This window comes from Balaenoptera musculus, chromosome 18 (assembly GCF_009873245.2).
Source record: "Balaenoptera musculus isolate JJ_BM4_2016_0621 chromosome 18, mBalMus1.pri.v3, whole genome shotgun sequence".
In the NCBI taxonomy this organism is placed as follows: Eukaryota; Metazoa; Chordata; class Mammalia; order Artiodactyla; family Balaenopteridae; genus Balaenoptera; species Balaenoptera musculus.
Window position 1 is genome coordinate 37,541,048 of NC_045802.1, and position 10,963 is coordinate 37,552,010.

The 10,963-nt window shown below is 34.1% G+C and overlaps 1 pseudogene; it reads left to right on the forward strand.

Moving 5' to 3' along the window:
• Positions 1–6,831: 6,831 nt before the first annotated feature.
• Positions 6,832–7,681, forward strand: LOC118884046 (annotated as a pseudogene).
• The last annotated feature ends 3,282 nt before the right edge of the window (positions 7,682–10,963 follow it).

Genomic DNA, 10,963 nt, shown 5'->3' on the forward strand with positions numbered 1-10,963 from the left:
TACGTGCAGCCTGTTTGTATGTATGTGTGTGTGGTACTTAGTTGTTATGGTGGTAATATCAAGGTGACTATTCGATGGAGTAATGGTTATATTCCTAAGCATTTGGAACGTGTAGTTAAAGTAAGAAATATTAATTTGGTCACTTTTTTTGGTTAAAGACTCAATAAAAAGTTAAGGGATAAGAGTCCTAAATGCCCTGGCACTATGAAATTGAGATGGCCTTTTATCTTGATATGCCAAGACAGTGTAGATCATGCAGATATGGTTAGGGTTAGGAAATATGGCCTAGTGGCGGAGAGGAAGAAATTATTACACAAATACTTTTTTTTTTTTTAATACTCATGGTAAACTTGTTGAAGGGATAGAGTAATGTTTTTGCAAAATCCAAAAGTTATGTCCCCAAATGGCCAGTTATGTCTAGTTAAATGGAGTTTGTCAGTCATACAGACCCAGAGACTGAGACAGTTGCTAACAGACCACATACATCATTACTCTGATATAGTGACACCTTCTTTCCTTGGCTAAAGATCCTTAAGAAATGTTATGATCAGTTAATCAATTATTAATGAGAAAAGGCTTATTGAACTCTTGAATAGGGCTAGACATATAATTGTAATTTCATAAACCATATGGGTGGTGAAACATGTTCAAGTATCAGCAGGCTAAAGAGCTCAACTGCATAGAGCTTTTATTCTTTCTAACTTTTGTATTAGGGTTTTTGGTAGTGAGTTTTGCTGAAAGTACTATCACCTGTCAATTAAATTGGTCCTGTGTTTTTTTACTGTGGAAGTAAAAGATGTCTCACCAGATTTATGAGAAAGTGTCTCTACAGGTTAACAAAACTCCACACCTACCATAATACAAACAAAAATAGACCCAGTAAGACAATACGAAACAGAATGTGAAAAGGTAAAATTGCTGCTTTTGTATTTATATTCCCTCCCAACTTCTGTCTCCTATTACCAGTTAAAACAGAAAAAGAATGATCTACATGGATTCCTTTATCTACAAATTTTCTCTCTGTTTTATTCTTTCTATTTGAAGGAAGGAAAATGTATCTGTGACCAAAAATTGAGTTTGGACTACTTGTTGATGATTACATAAGAAATTAAGGTGGTACTAACCTTAATTGAATCCAAATCATTGCTCTCATCATCCTAAAACATGAATCAGGCTTTGTAATTTGCTCTCACTCATTGCCCTGGCTCTTTTTCAAAACCAACGTCCTTCATTCTTCATATTTTGGATTTGCTTTCTTATTCTTTTTAAAATTTTGACTTGAGAGTTTACATATTTTCAACATTTATTCATCTGTCCTTTAAAACTGTTTATTGAAGGGTAATATAAATACTGAGGAGTGTACATAAGAGTGTAGCTCACATAATTTTAACAAATTGACTACTTTGTAAAACTAGCAACCTAGATCAAAATTCATAACCTCTTAAAAGCTGTCCTGTATTCCCTTTAGGTTCCTATCCTCTTTCAAAGCAGCATTCTGTATGGTATTCTATAGCATTTCTTCCAAATAGTGTATATTCTTTTGTCTTGCTTCTTTTACTTGCCATAATGCTTTATGAGATCTATTCATATTGCAAGTAGTCCAGATTATTCTTATTTTTGAAAAGAATTACATTATATGGATATGCTACAATTTAATTTGCATAATTTAATTTATTTATATTTACAATTTAATTTATTTTTGGGCATCTGGTAAAGTTCTGGGTCAATTAAAATAGTACTGTCATGAACATTCTAGTGTATATTATATGGTTAATATATATCATAAATATTTCTGTTAAGCATGTAAATGTTAGGTCAAAAGATATTCAACTGTTCAACTTTAAAAGATACCACCAAGGTATAAAAATTTCCAAAGTGGTTGTATCCATTTACTTTGCCATCAGCAGTATATGAATATTTATTCATTCGCATCCTCACTGATGTTTGTTATCGTCTTATTGTCTGCCTTTTTAACTTTTGCCATTCTAGTGGCTGTATAGTAGACATATTTTACTTTTGAACTGTATTTTAAACTACAAATTTTCTTACAAGGGCTAGTTTAGTTTTGGCTTATATATTTTGGCATAAGGAAATTCCATAAGAATTAAGTAGTATTTTGCAAATTTCCTTATTTTCTTTTAAACCCAACATTCACTTTGTAGTTTGTTAACATAGAGATATGAGGATTTTACATCATCTCATTGATTTTTAACTTTATTGTATTATGGTTAGAAGCCACAGTCTTATGATGTTTCTTTTGAATATGAGGTTTTCTTTTCTCCAGTCCATGGTTTATTTTTAATATATGCAGTGTGTTCTCTATTTGCAATGCATAAGATTCTATAAATACATCTATTAGTCAAAATTATTTGTGCAAGCCTAGACGATTCCATTCACAACAAAGAATACCAATTATCAGAGGGTGAACCTCAAGAGAATTAGTGGATTTTAGCAGTGAAGGGGACTATATAGACACTTATGTCTTTGATATTTTTTCTAAAATTCTTCTTTACCTCTTCAAATTTATGGGAAGTACTGAATCTGGTATTAGTGTTCATTCCAGAATTGATAATCTGCTGCAAAAGGCCTGACCCACAAACCAGTCCCATTTGATGCATATCTTGTAGCCTTATTCTCTTGAGTTCAATAGCCATCTCCATAAGTATGCAGTAACTTGGACCTCAAGATACAGTTAAATGGTAAATTTATTTGTAACATATCCTGCTTCAGCTTGGAAGATTTTTCATGAGCTCATTGCTCTTGTTTTTAATTAATGTAATCTCAAGTAACTATAGTTTTATATTACACCTGTGAAATGTATTCCTCCAAGCTACCATTCCCTACTTACATACTGAACTTATTTAAAGTTGATAATGCTTATGATGTAGTTATAAATGCATTGTAAACCTTACAGTTGGGACTTTTTCTTACTGTTTATTTTCCCTGTATACTAAGCATGCACCTTCATCCCTGGGTAAGATCACCATTCTGTTCTTGACTCTCCTTATCTGTTTCTTTTGGTTTTATTTTGGCAGTTAAGATGTGATCCTCATGTGAAAGATTATAGAAAAGCAACAGAAACGAGAGAATCTCCCCAATTTTCAATGAATTATCCTCTGAGACTGTATTCTTGAACTGATTGCCAGTTAAGGCTGTTTTTCACTGAGATGCCTGCATCATACCTAACATAAATGTTCTCAAACAGCAGCATAAACACACACATGCTCAAATGTATGTGAGAGGGAGAAACGAGAAGCCAGGACAGTAGCTCCTATGGTAAAAATTTTATTATTCAGGAAATATGACTGACACATCACATGCCTGACATTGGTCATTTTTCAATGAGTTTTGATTCACAGAATATTAAATAAATGAAACTTTGGAGGTTATTGCACTCTCACAAAGTAAATAAACACAAGCAAAAACAAAAACAATAAAAATAAACCCATCCAAATACTCCTATATTTTATAATTTGGATTGTGCTTGTATAGTTACTACAAAATTCTCACAGAATAAATATGAATTTGGAACTCATGTGGTGAACTGATAAAATATTGGAAACTATGACCATGGAACTGTGCACCTAATCTAGAACTAAATACTTTACCACCACTATGGAATTTACAATATGATAATGAACAACAGATGTTTAACAAATATTAATTTGCAAAAAATGAAAATTATATGGATATTTTATAATTTGTGTTTTTTTTGAACTTTATAAAAATGTTCTCTAATAAGCTTTTCCCAATTCATAAGCATGAAATGAAAAAGAAAAGAAATACTAGATATAACAATATAACAACATTGGAAGCAAAAGTAGCACATGACAATGCAAAAGAGGTTAGAATTACAGAAACATTCATTTGCTATATACACCACTAAAATTATATATCAAAAGATTTATATGCACCATTTATTAAAAACATAAAAAAACTTATCAGTTATACAAAACACAGGGTATTAGATAGCTTTTTCTCCCTGATACGACTCAGGATGTTTAATTTACCTCATTTATTTTCTAAAAGCAAGATGAGCTTAAAAACCTTTTTACCATAACAATTTCAACAATAGATTTTTTCCCATCTTTTCTCTATGGCAGGGCATTGAAAATCCAAATAATAAAAATACACAGAATTGCATATTCTGTCATGTCCTTTGTTGAATCTATTAATTCACGTATTTGTTTGTTTTTCAATTTACCCAAGAATTTCAGTTATTTTAGCCTCTGGGAAGTATTCTCACATTATAAAACCCACATACAATTTAGAATGATTGACAGGTTCCAATGAGGAGGGATCAAAACTGGACCAGCAGAGGGCATATGTCAACAATGATGCACAAATGTGTTCCAGAATAGAATATAGAATTATTTTATGTATCCTCCTATATTTTTCACAGATGCCTAATTTTCTTAAATCTGGGAAAATAGTTCATAAGCTGAAAAGAGTATACAATGTAATAAATCTAAAGAGGGTAAAAATCCTTTGAAAGAAAAGGCAGAGTTGATGATATGAAGATGTGCTACATTGAAAGTGAATTAAACCACAAAAGATTTTTTTCAATAGGTCTTGAAATATAGCATGATCAATAATAGCAGAGTTTGTACCACTAAGACATAATGGAAAGAGTTAAATAATAGCCTACAATATCAATATAGATATAAGCTTATAAGCAATATAAGCTTTATTTCTGAGGTTATCATGTAGGAAGTTGCAGATAAAATGTCAGAAGTGAAAACAAGGTTTCATAGAAGCCACATGAATATTTTCTTTAAAATAAACACATGCAGGTTAAGGTAAGTAATGATGGACACAGTGAGAACTTCTTTATTACAAAATATGTTAATAAATGTCAATCATACTTCTAAGAAAAGTTATGAACGTAGAATGGTTATGAGTTAATAAAGTAAAAGCACAGTCCCTTAATATTTCATATCATCACTGATGTAATTACAGGTAGAGCTGAATGGAAGATGAACAGGATACTGAAAATTTCTATGTCACAATTTGTCCTCATTTAGAGCTCTTGTCTCTCTTTCAATTTTCTTTAAAATTTCTTTATGAATACCTATTGCCGTTTAATGTGAACCCCAAGTACTTTCTAACTTGCCAATTTCAGCAGGCTAAGGATGGCTTAGCACGTAAGGATGGCTTAGCACGTAAGGATCCTTGCACGTAAGGATGGCTTCAAGGTGTGTGGGCTATGCAGTTGCTCAGGGCTTGCACATGGTAGGGTCTCACACTTGGTTTAATGTTCTACTGCTGCTGACTTGAAATTCTTAATAATTTTTGAACAGGAGTCCCACTTCTGATTTTTCACTGGGCGCTGTAAATTATGTAGCTAGTCCTGCATGCCTCCCTTTCAGTTGAAAATATCTTTTACTCTTTCTTCCTACTTCTCCACAGAGGCACATTTCGGAGAAATTCCATTGCCAGTGAAACTATCTTTAAGGTGGATTGCTATCACTATCTTTTATTTCCTCTGTGTGGAAAATTTCTGAGGGATATTCTAAATTGTCTACAGATGTGACATCATGTGATTATTACTGTTGCCTAGGGATTCCTCCTTATTGTTTTTTTCAAGCATTTTATTGCTATAGATTAAGTTAGGGAACTCAAGGCAACATAGATTTGTGAGGAAATGATGGACATAATGATTTTAGAATAATTATAGGGCATTCATTGGGAGATAACTAGGAGGCATTTGGTGAAATAGTCTGCAGTTTAGGAGACTGGTTTAAGATGGGAGTCATCAGCATTAATATTTTTCATGAAGTCATGGCTGTGATGTCAGCTCTAAGGATGAGTGTACAAAGTAAGAAGTTTAAAGCCAGAACCCTGGAAATGCTGACTTACAGGGTTGCAATAAGAAGCCCATACTAGACAAATATAGCATATCTGTAGAAAAAAAAAAAAAAAAAAAAACTTGAGAGAACACAGTAACAAAATATAGGAGATTGAAACTCCTTTATTGTCTTATAATACTTATTATTTGTTATTATTATGTTTATAATATTTATTTTTATGTTATATTTATTATTTATAATATGTATTATTAATATTGTCTTATTAATATAAGACAACAGCTCCTTTGTGTATCTTATATTAATGTCAAATTGGATTGTTCTCCACTTTTTGAAAGAAGTTTATCCTGTTTTCCATAAATTTCCCACTTTTCTTGTCAAAATATTTCTATATTAAAGATCATGTTCAAATATCACCCTTTATGTGCTCTAGTCTCTGATTTTTAGACAGAGTTGTTATTCTGCTAATATCCCTAGAACTGTCTTTCTATATCTCTTTTGTATCTTAGTTTGTCTTGTCATAGGAGCTTTCTGTGCTGTTTTCATTTTTTCTAATGCCTTATAGATGGTTTTATGAATAATACTTGCCTAAATATCCCAGAATTGCTATCAGAAAGTAATGTAGTCCAGTGTGCATATGCATATGTTTATGAATATATATTAAATAAAAAATAGATTGTTAGAATTGAGCTTAGCCTACCTATATGAGCAAAAGAGCTGGTGGCCTTGGTCCAGAGCCTGTGAGTGCCTCCAGGCACTCTAGTCCAAGGCCTGCAGAGGCCAGTCCCATGCATGGATGTGACCACTGGAGAAGGTACATTGGGGTTCTTGACCCTTGCAGAGTGCTAGTGCCAGATGGAGATGCAACCCTTTCTCTCTCACACTTAGGTCCAGATTTTCAGGGACCAGACCCAGAGCAATCTTGCCTGTTACCAACTCCCCTGCACTCTGAAATATACTTCATAGTCTTCTAGGATCTCCAGAGCAAAGCTGTCTTTGAATAGAATTTTAACTTCATTGCACCATGGAGCAGAATGCAGCAAAGAGCAATATTTCAAAAGAGCAGATTGCAAGATGGTTTCAACAGCAGGTCCAGAGGCATACATTAGTGGTACAAGTTAGTGTTAATCTCTGTCCAACCTATCATTATCCAAACTGTCCCTGGTGGACATGATGAAACCATCATGCTAGTACCTGTATCTGGGACACAGACTATTTGTAGCAGATACAGTTGGTTCCATTGAGATAGATCCAGATCTGGGAATAAAAGAAAGGACAGACTTTGCAAGGACCAGATTCATCAGATCATCATCCAGCAGCCACAGACAGCTGTCACTACCAGTCAGACACAAACACAGCAGCAGATCACTCTCTAGGGGCAGCAAGTAGCACAGACTGTTGAAGGACAGACCATCTTCTATCAGCCATTTACTGAAGATGGCATCACTCACTGGAAAGGCATGACCCAGCAGCAAGTTTGATAGGGGCACAGACTGTTCAGACAGGAGCCAAAACCAACACAACCAACAAGGGTCTATCATAATTCTACCAGTGGCAGGCTATGTGATCAGTTCAGGAGGGATGGTCATGATGGTGCTTGGAGCTGGTTCTGTGCCTGCTATCTAAGGAATCCCTTTACTGGGACAGAGATGTTTGAAGAATAGCCTCTTTATGTGAATGCCAAACAGTATCATCATCTTTGTAAGAGGAGGCAAGTTTGGGATAAACTAGAGGCAGAAAGGAAATTCCAAAGGAAAGAAGGTAATACTTGTGTAAGTCATGCCATAGCAGAGAAATGCGGTGAAAGTAGGGAATTTTTCTCTGCAAAAGAAAATGATAGTCCTTCATATGCAGGAGACACACCAAATAAATGAAAGAAAGAAAGAAAGAAAGAAAGAAAGAAAGAAAGAAAGAAAGAAAGAAAGAAAGAAAGAAAGAAAGAAAGAAAGAAAGAAAGAAAGAAGTAATTACACAGCACAGGTCATCTGAGGATTTTTCTGCCAGGCCATGTGATGGAGATGATCAAGGTCATATTCCTTGCCACTGTTTCTCACTGTTCCTGAAAATTAATCAACTCTTTTGAAGGGATAAAATTCCCTTCAGAATTTAGATAATCACAAATGAATGAATTCTGCCCTTTTGTACAGGGCAAGGTCCACTTAGTTTTTAATAAGAGGCTCAGTATTATAATTGCAGCAACATCCTGCAAATTGAAATTGCAAGCCTTTGTTTCATCCCTTCACTCCAGACCTTTTGCAGTCAGTGGTTAACATTGACGTTTCATAGATTAGGATGAATCAAGTGACACATGACAGCCCAGCAGTAACACAGAAACACTGATGTTGAGTGGTGAAACTTGCTGTCCAACTCAGCAGATGAGAGCAAATTTAATCTAAACTGCAATCAGGGAAGCCAGGGCCTTCTCACAAGAACTTGGTTAGACAACATCCATCCCTCTGGTTGGGTAGTTCATTCTGACTAACTGTATGGACATATTTTTATTTCTTTGTTTCAAGCATCTAATAAAATCTACTTTTCTGTGAAATACGCTTTGAGGAATACTGAATTAAGTTTTAATTCCTTTTTTATGGAATAAAACATATGAAGCTGAAGTGTTCATATACATGGGAAATAAATGACACATTTATTAATACAGAAATGTTTTGTTAGCAAATAGAGATATTTGATATGAATTTTATATTATTAGTGTTTTTGACATATGAATAATATATATTTGTAATATTGTGGCTACTTGTGATGGCAGTTCTCTATTTGTATTTCTGAAATCATAACTTTCAATATACTAAGAATGTACACTTTTTCTTTTTTCTCTGTCTTCCTAATTCTTAATATTCATGTTTTAGAATCTCATTAAGAGTTCTTATTTTTTGATCCAATTCTCTTTCCCACTCTATTGGATCATTCTCTCTTACTTCTATCCATGTTAACACAAGATAAGAATACACTGAGGACAATCTCACTGTAGATACTTGCAATGGAACATCATTCCAGTGGATATTAAATAAATCTCCCCTCCACCTGAGAATTTCATTCACTTCCTTCCTATTTTCTTCATCAAGGCCTTTCCTGGACTGCCTTAATCCAAAATAAGTGACCATCCTGTCACTTGCCTTTCCCTATCTCTTAGGATCTACTTATGGGTTAGGCAATGCTATGGAAGTGTTCCTAAATATATTTACCTATACACATTCATGGAGCTATGGAATTTTGTCATAAAGGATGAGTTTTTAAGCCTGAATTAAAGAGGGAAGTTCTAAACAATGATATAAATACATCAGAACAAAAATTTTGATGTAGTCCACTGGTCTATTTTTGCTTTGGTTCCATATGCTTTTGGTGTCATATACAAGAAATCATTGTGAAGACCCAAGTTAGGAAGGTTTTCCCTATGTTTTATTCTGGAGTTTTACAGTTTCAGGTCTTACATTTAAGTCTTTAATCCATTTTGTATATTTGTGTATTTTTGTGTATGGTATAAAGTATGTATGCAAATTTATTCTTTTGCATTTGAGTATTCAGTTTTCTCAGCAACATTTGTGGAAGAGACTATCTTTTTCTCATTGTGTATTCTTGGCACCTTTATCAAAATTGACCATACATGTGTGAATTTATTTCTGAGCTTTCTATTCTGTTCTATTTATTTCTGTCTGTCTTTATGACAGTACCATACTGTTTTACTTACTGTAGCTTTGTAATATATTTTGAAATTAGTAAGTGTGATGTCTTCAGTTTTATTCTTTTTCCTAAAAATTGTTTTGGCTATTCAGAGTCCATTTTAGTTTTATATTATTAAAACTGTATTTTCTAATTCTGTAAAAAAATGCCAGGACTTCCCTGGTGGTGCGGTGGTTAAGAATTGGCCTGCCAATGCAGGGGACATGGGTTTGATCCCTGGTCTGGGAAGATCCCACATGCTGTGGAGCAACTAAGCCTGTGTGTCACAACTACTGAGCCTGCACTCTAGAGCCCACGAGCCACAACTACCAAGCCTGCACTTCACAATCACTGAAGCCCGCATGCCCTAGAGCCCACGTGATGCAATTAATGAGCCCACACACCACAACTACTGAAGCCCATGTGTTCTAGGACCCATGTGCCACAACTACTGAGCCTGAGTGCTGCAACTACTGAAGCCCATGAGCTTAGAGCCAGTGCTCTGCAACAAAAGAAGCCATCTCAATGAGAAACCCATGCACCACAATGAAGAGTAACCCTCACTTGCCACAACTAGAGAAAGCCCATGCACAGCAATGAAGACCCAATGCAGCCAAAAAAAAAAAAAAAAGTGCCATTGAATGGGAAAAAAAAAATTTGCAAGCCATATATCTGAGAAGAGGTTAATATCCAAAATATAAAAGGAATTCTTAACAACTTATAGGGAAAAAAAAACTATTAAAAATGGGCAAATAATTTGAATATGCTTTCTCCACGGAAGACATACGTTGGCCAATAGGTACATGAAAATATTCTCAACATTACTAGTAATCAGGGAAACGAAAAAAAAAAAAAAAAAGGTATCACCTTACACCTGCTAGGATGGCTAGTATCAAAAAAATAAGAGATAACAAGTATTGGCAAGGTTCTAGAGGAAAGGGAAGCTTGTACACTTTTGGTGGGAATGTAAACTGGTTTAGCCACTATGGAAAACAGCATGGGAGTTCCTCAAAAATTAAAAATATAACTACCTTATGATCTAGTATTTCCACTTTGGGATATATTTATCCAAAGGAAATAAAATCAGCATCTGTACTGATTCTTATAGATAAGAATTATCTATACTCTCATGTTTATTACAACATTATTTACAATAGCCAAGATATGGAAATAATTTAAATGTCTATAGATAGATGAATGAATAAAGAAAATGTGGTTTATACAAGCAATGGAATATTATTTAGCTTAAAAAAAATGAACTCTTGCCATAAGTGGTAAAATGGATAAACATGAGGAAATTATGTTTAGTGAAATAAGCCAGTCACAGAAGGCCAAATACTGCATGATTCCACTCACTCATGTGGTTTAGAATATAGTTATACACATAGAAGCAGAGAATAGAATGCTGAAGGCAGGGGAATGAAGAGTTGCTATTCAATGGGAGTAAAGTTTCACTTATGAAAATGATTAAAGTCTAGAAA